This window comes from Sapajus apella, unplaced genomic scaffold (genome assembly GCF_009761245.1).
Source record: "Sapajus apella isolate SASKATOON/1434 unplaced genomic scaffold, GSC_monkey_1.0 scaffold2, whole genome shotgun sequence".
Lineage (NCBI taxonomy): Eukaryota > Metazoa > Chordata > Mammalia > Primates > Cebidae > Sapajus > Sapajus apella.
The window spans coordinates 28,599,531-28,606,975 of NW_022436942.1; the positions used below are offsets into that span (position 1 = coordinate 28,599,531).

A 7,445-nucleotide genomic window follows, 5' to 3' on the forward strand; every position below is an offset into this window, starting at 1 on the left:
TCCCGGGTTCAAGTGATTCTCCTGCCTCAGCCTCCTGAGTGGCTGGGACTCCATGCCCAGCTAACTATTTTATTTTTAGTAAAGATGGGGTTTCACCATATTGACCAAACTGATCTCGAACTCCTGACCTTGTGATCTGCCGTCCTTGGTCTCTCAAAGTGCTGGAATTACAGGCGTGAGCCACTGCACCCAGCCTAACATCATTCTTTCTTGAGGAGAGGCCAATATTGTCCTTTCACCAGTCTTGACACATTTGTTGCTAAAGCATGTAGCTAAATAGATTTTCTACTTATCTTCTCTGTTGCCAGAATGCTGATGCATGGTGAGCCCCAACCCATGGGGCTTCAGACTGAGACTCCTTCACTTTTAGCTTGAAAATAGGGATATCAATCCTTCAACAAAGCTGGCCCCTTCCAGATTACTCTTATTTTCTAGTCCTGCCCCTTCCCTAACAGAATCTGAAAGGACTCCCTCTTAATGGGGCTCTCAGCCTTACACAGGCATTGTCCATCAAGATGTAGTTATGAGAGGGAGAAACCAAGGCTTGGATTATCCAGACAGAAATACTGAGAAAAAAATCTTTCAGAAGCTGCCGAGGTGAAAGTGGGGTTGACAAAGACTAAGGGATTATGGAAGAGACCACCACTCATGAAGCATGTACTGATATGCCAGGAAATGAGATAATGTGTTAATCATGACTTTGTATTTTATGATGGTTTGACATCTTAGGAGTGCTACTGGGAGGGGAGAGACTGTTCCTTCCTGGGCTAGTTAATTCCTAGACACACTAAATAACTTGCCTGGGAGCACACCTTTCGTATGCTACACAGTAAATCCAAAGCCACACCCCAAACCTTTGGGGCCGTGGCTGTATCTATCCAACTACCACACACCAAGCCAATATTTGTCCTCCCCTAAATCACCCCTGGGCCAGGTACCTAAGAACTAGAGCCCATCCCTATAGTCCAGAGTCTGTGGAAATTACCCAAACTAGCAAATTTTAAACATTTACCCTGCCTTGCTCCTTCCTTCTCATGGAAATCACAATAAAGGCTTTGGGCCATGCTTTCCTCCTGCTCCTTATGCCTTCTAACTGACCCAGGTGCTTCCACTTGTGGTCCTGAGTGGCATGGCATGTCCCCTCCTCTTGAGAACAGAATTACAATGAAATCTTCTTTCAATGACATTAGCCTTTCTCTGCCATCACTCAGTCATCTCTAAAAGTGAAAATCCTACAAGTACAATAAAGACACATAGGCACTTTATACATGTAACCCCATCAAACTCTCACAATTAAGCTCAGGTTTTTCTGACTTTGTAGCCCATGCTTTTAAAATTTCAACACAACACCGACTCCCTTGACCCTGCATTTACCCTGTAAGTCCTCACCCTGGAAGGACTAGAAATCAAAAGTGTTGGATTATAATTCAGCTAGGACCCTACTTTGGACTGAATTGTGCCCCCCTTCACCCTGCCCCCAAATTCATATGTTAAAGTCTTAACCCCCTATGTGACTGTATTTGAGATGGAGTCTTTAAGAAGGCGGTTAAGGTTAAATGAGGTCATAAGGGTGGGGCTCTGATTTAATAGAACTGGTAGCCTTATAAGAAGAAGAGACATCAGAACTCTTTCTTCACCATAGGAAGATACAGGGAGAAGGTGGCAGTCTGCAAAGCCAGAAAGAGAGCCCTCACAAGAACCTAATGTTGCTAGTCCTGATCTCAGACTCCCAGCCTCCAAAACTGTGAGAATATTGATTTCTGTTGTTTAAGCTACCCAGCCTATAGCATTTTGATACAGCAGCCCTGAGTTGACTAAGATAGCCCCTACCTCATTTTTATACCTTGGCCAGTCACTTCTCTCTGAACATTGGTTACTTGTATAACCATAAACAGTTTTATTTGTAGAGGTACAATTTATTAAGACGAAATCTCAGTTCTGCTTCTGATTCTGTTATAGAAAATCACAAAAGTCTGTCAGTCTCATGCTAAAAGTCAAAACAACCCAGACATAATTTTAAAAAATGCTTCAGAAAACTGAAGGGCCAGGTATGGTGGCTACTAGGGCCACTGAGGCCAGGAGTTCCAGACCAATCTGAGCAACATAGCGAGACTCTTATTGCTACAAGAAAGAAAGAAAGAGAAAATAAAGAAGGGACTAAAGACAAAAAGAAATCTAGAAAGAAAAGAAACACAAACTCCAGAAGGTAGCCCTTATCTAGGAAAAATAAGCCTACAGCTATTCTCATCACTGGAGCAAGAACAGGGTCGGGGGGACACCATGGATGGGAATAAGGAGAAATTAGCTCGTTTTTCACCAAGATACAATAACCACATATGGGCTAGTGAAACAGATTAAATCCCAAGGATAAATAGCCACAGAGCAAGTCTGCATTCACTCATTCACTTTTTCCCATGGGTCATTATACAACAGTAGTGGGTAAAAAAGTTGAGAGGAGAGAAGAAAAGCTAAAAGAGGTCCCCTGTTGGGGTATGTGGAATCTTCTGCAAGTTCAAAGCTCTTTCTGGAGGCAAGGTAACAGGGAAGGCGAGTGGAGAGAAATCCATCAGAGGTACTCTAATGTCCAACTGTAAAAGTTGAGATAGGTCAGGAATCCTCACAAGCAATCCAGACTGTCAACTACCAAGGCCTAGAGAATCGATAGGAGAGCTAAGATACTCCTTTGAAACATTCTGGACCTTCATGGAGAGTAGAGAGTTTGTCCTCCAAAGGCCAGAGGGTGGGCAGCAAGGCTTCAAGAGACCTCCACACACAGAAACAGGAGACTAGACTGAAGAACAAAGAAAACTCCCAGCAACTCATAACCTGGCAGTTTGGCTGTAAAGCAGGAGGAGACTCCCCCAGGTGACATGGCTGTAAAGCACAAGTGGATCTCTGGGATGTTGTTAGTTCTCAGATCCCAGGATCTACTGAAGAGAAAGCCCTCATTCCACTCCATAATACATGAAGTCAGGGGTGAATAGAAACTAATTAAAACCACAACACAGACAAACACAGTGCAACCACTCATCAGATAGACTTAGTTCCACTACAAGAGCCTGACACAGAAGAGGAGATGCATCTGGAGATGGTCTTTAATGGAGATCACTACCAAGAAAGAAATCTGCTTTATGTGTGTGTGTTTTTCTTTGAGATTACAGTTTTATCTCTTGCTGTTTACTAAATGTAAATTGTGTGTGTTTGCATGTATGTGTTTGTGTGTGTGTGTGTGTGTGTGTGTGGTGTGTGTGTGTGTATCCATATGCAAAAAAAGAACTTGGATCTATACATTGCACCATTTCCCTATACATAAAAACTCAAAATGGATCACAAGCTGAAATGTGAAACATTAAACTATAAAACTTCTTAAAGAAAACATGTTAGGAAATCTTTGGACCTTGAGTTGGGCAACAGTTTCTTAGATACAGCACCAAAAGCACAACCCATATAAACAGATCAATAAATTGAGCTTCATCAAAATTGAAAACTGCTATTCTTCAAAAGACAATGTTAAGAAACTGGAAGACAAGCCAGATGTCACAGACTTTGAGAAAATATTTACAAAGCAATTATTCGATAAAGAATTTGTTTCTAGAATATATGAAGAACTCTCAAAACTCAGTAATAAGAAAACAATGTTTTGTATGGGAAAAAGATTTCAACAAAGACTTTACCATATATAATATATATAGATGGCAAATGAGCCCATGAAAAAAAAAAGTTCAACATCATTAGTAATTGGAAATGACTAATTAGAAATGCAAATTAAAAGTAAAATGAGATACTATTGCATATCTATTAGAATGGCTAAAATTAGAGAGACTGACCATTTCATGTGTTGGCAAGGATATGGTGGAAGCAGAACTCTCACATGCTGGTTGTGCATATGAGACACATATGTAAAATGTGTGATTGTAAAATGGTAGAACCACTTTGGGAAACAGTTTGACAATCTCTTAAAAAGTTAAATGTACACCTACTATGTGATCCAGGCATTCTACTCCCGGGTATTTACCCGAGAGAAGCTGAGTTTCAGCCAATCACAGGCAGTCAGCTGTTTAAACCATGTTCAAATAAGGCAAATGCAGAGCTGTAACCAATCCACCTATTTCCTTATCTCACTTTTGTTTCTCTTATAACATTTCTTTTTTTCTGTTCATAAATGTCATGTGGCCATGTGGCAGCCCCAGAGCCTGATTTGCTAATTGTTCTTTGCTTAATTAAACTCTAAGTTTAAAAAAAAAAAAAAGAAAGAAAGAAAATAGATGCCCCTACAAAGACTTGCAACATAAATGTTTGTGACAGCTTTATTTGTAATAGCCTCAAAATGGAAACAAACCAAATGTTCATCAACAGATGACTGGATAACAAATTGTAGTATAGTTGTACAGTGGAATAGTACTCAGCAAAAAAATTGACTTTTGATAAATGTGATGACATGGTGAATCTTAAAATAATTATGCAGAGTTAAAGAAGCTAGACAACAAAGAGTAGATACTGTATGATTCCATTTATATAAAACTAGAAAATGCAAACCATCATGACAGAAAGCAAATCAGTGGCTGCTTGGGAATGGGGCAGTGAGGCCAAAGAAAGGGAGGAATTACAAAGGGGAACAGAAAACTTTTGGAGATAATCGATACGTTCATTGTTTTGGTGGTGATCATTTCATGGGTGGATACATATTTTAAAACATCAATTTGTATACTTTAAATATGTGCAGTTTATTTTATAGATATTATATCTCAAAGAGCTATTTTTACAAAAACAATTCCTAAACACCAGATAGTCTACACTTAAGAGTATGGGCAATACTAATAGTGTGGAGAAACAAGAACTTTCATCATTGCTGTAGGAGTCCAAATATGCCCAATTATTTTGGAAAACTAGCAGAATTTACTGCAGCTAAACAAGCACCTAGCCTATGACCCAACAATTCCATTGCTTGGACTATAGTCAAGAAACAGAGGGCATGTGTCTACCAAAAACACATTTAAGAATATCCATAGTAGCTATTCATATGATCAAAAGAATGAAAAAAAATCCATCAGTAGTTGAATCTGTAAATTTTGGCATATTCATGCAAATAAATACCACACAGAAAAAAATGAACCATTGCTACAAACTGGCAACACATGGAGGAATATCAAAGACATAATGTTGAGTGAGATGAGCCAGACATGAAGAAAACGTGCTCTCTGTTTTCATGGTTATGCCACCCAGAACAGGAGAAACTAACTAATGGTGACAGAGATCAAAATACTGCCTACCTTTGAAGAAGTGTTGATTGGAAGGAGGCATAGGGAGCCTTTGGGTTGCTGGATAAATTCTAAATGTTGATATCTGTGTTGATTACACAGGAGTATGTAAAAATTCCTTCAACTGTTCATTTAAAATGTGTTAACTTACTAAATAGAAGTAATACACTAATGAAAAGTAAAACAAAAACAAATAAGTGAACGGACACTCAAATTCCATGATTCAAAGAGAGAGAGAGACTGGTAAGGAGAAACACAGATGTGTAAAACATAATTTCAAGAAATTAGGCAGTGGACACTTCACGAAGAATTTTAAATTATAAATACAGAGTTTCTCTTGCTATTTTTTTTTAGGAGTTCTTAGTTGGTTCTCACTTCCCCCTCCCAACCTAGTTGTCTTCCAAATCTAGTTGTCTGTGAGTTATTAAGGATTACTGAAAATTTGTTTTTTATGAACTAAAATTAGCACATTAATAGGGTTTACTGATTACTCTAAATTAGTATCCTACAAAGAAGTCTGGCTGTGTGCAATGTACATAAGTAGTTAGAATTCCCCTAATTTTCAGAAAAACCATTTACCAATGCCACGGTTTTTGGTTCCTGCCTTCTTGCTTTGTAATTATCATTTCCCATAAGTGTAGATTTATATCACAATGCTTTATGTTTATGATTGTGATTAACAACATGTATGCATTTTGCTTCAGATATTAATATTCATAAGGATAATGCTAAAGCACATGTATATTGTTCAACCAAACTTGACTTTTTAAGTGACAGTTCATTATAATTACTCAGTACTTTTTCCTCGGAAAAGTAGCAATAGGTGGAGTAAAGTAAGTTATGGGATTGTTTTCTCCCCTTACAAAATATACCACAATCAAAAGTTTGAAGATCACTGTCTTTATTATCATCTTGCCTTTAATTTTGGCCTTCCTTCTCCAAACAGTCACACACGCACATACACAAAATCACTTCAGTCTATACTAACAAACTGTGATTGATGATCTTTTTCAACACACACAAAAAAATACAATTGTGTCATTTCTTTTACTTAGAATATTTCAGTTTTTACACTGCTTTCAGCAATGATTATTAACATATTTCAGGTAGTTTTCCTTTTGAGAATAAATAAATAACAAATAAAGCTTTTTACTTTCTTCTGAGAAAAATGTACAATATAATTTTATGTAATTTTGGAGGTTTTGCAACACCTCTGAAGCCTATCCATAGATCTTCTAGGGATCCCTCATCTCACCTATACAATAAAAATGGAATCTCTTTTGAATAGCATAAAATAGTCTTCCTTTTCCCAGCCAAGCTCTTCACTTCCACTTCCTACTTCAAAAGGAACTTCCACAGCATACCATGTTATCTCTTATACCTCTTTTTTCTTTCTTTCGTTTCCTTTTTTCTTTTCTTTCCTTTTTTTTTTTTTTTTTTGAGACAAGGTTTCCTTCTGCAGCCCAGGCTGGAGTGAGTGCAGTGGCACAACGATGGCCCACCGCAGCCTCGACCTCCTGGGCTCACGTGATCCTCCCACCTCAGCCTCCAGAGTAGCTAGGACTACAGGCATGTAACATCATGCCTGGCCAATTTTTTTTTAAGAGACAGAATCACACCATGTTGCCTAGGCAGTGTTTATTATTTATTTATTTATTTATCTATTTATTTTTTGAGATGGAGTTTCGCTTTTGTTACCCAGGCTGGAGTGCAATGGCGCGATCTCGGCTCACTGCAACCTCCGCCTCCTGGGTTCAGGCAATTCTCCTGCCTCAGCCTCCTGAGTAACTGGGATTACAGGCACGCGCCACCATGCCCAGCTAATTTTTTGTATTTTTAGTAGAGACGGGGTTTCACCATGTTGACCAGGATGGTCTCGATCTCTTGACCTCGTGATCCACCCACCTCAGCCTCCCAAAGTGCTGGGATTACAGACGTGAGCCACCACGCCCGGCCCAGCAGTGTTTATTTTTAAATAAATTTTTAATTTTAGCATAGTTTGAGATTTACAGAAAAATTGTGAAGATAAGACAGTTCATTTCCATATTCCCCACACCCAACTTCCTCTATTACTAACATCTTAGTAAGGTACCTTTGTTACAATTAATGAACCAATATTGATTTGTAAATACTAGCTATAGTTCATACTCTAGTCAGATTTTTTTTCATTTTTACCTAATGCCCCTT

General features: G+C 38.6%; 1 pseudogene; it reads right to left on the reverse strand.

The window, feature by feature from the left end:
* LOC116554809 overlaps positions 1–5,891 on the reverse strand; it is a 22,158-nt pseudogene extending 16,267 nt beyond the window's left edge.
* Between the last annotated feature and the right edge of the window lie 1,554 nt (positions 5,892–7,445).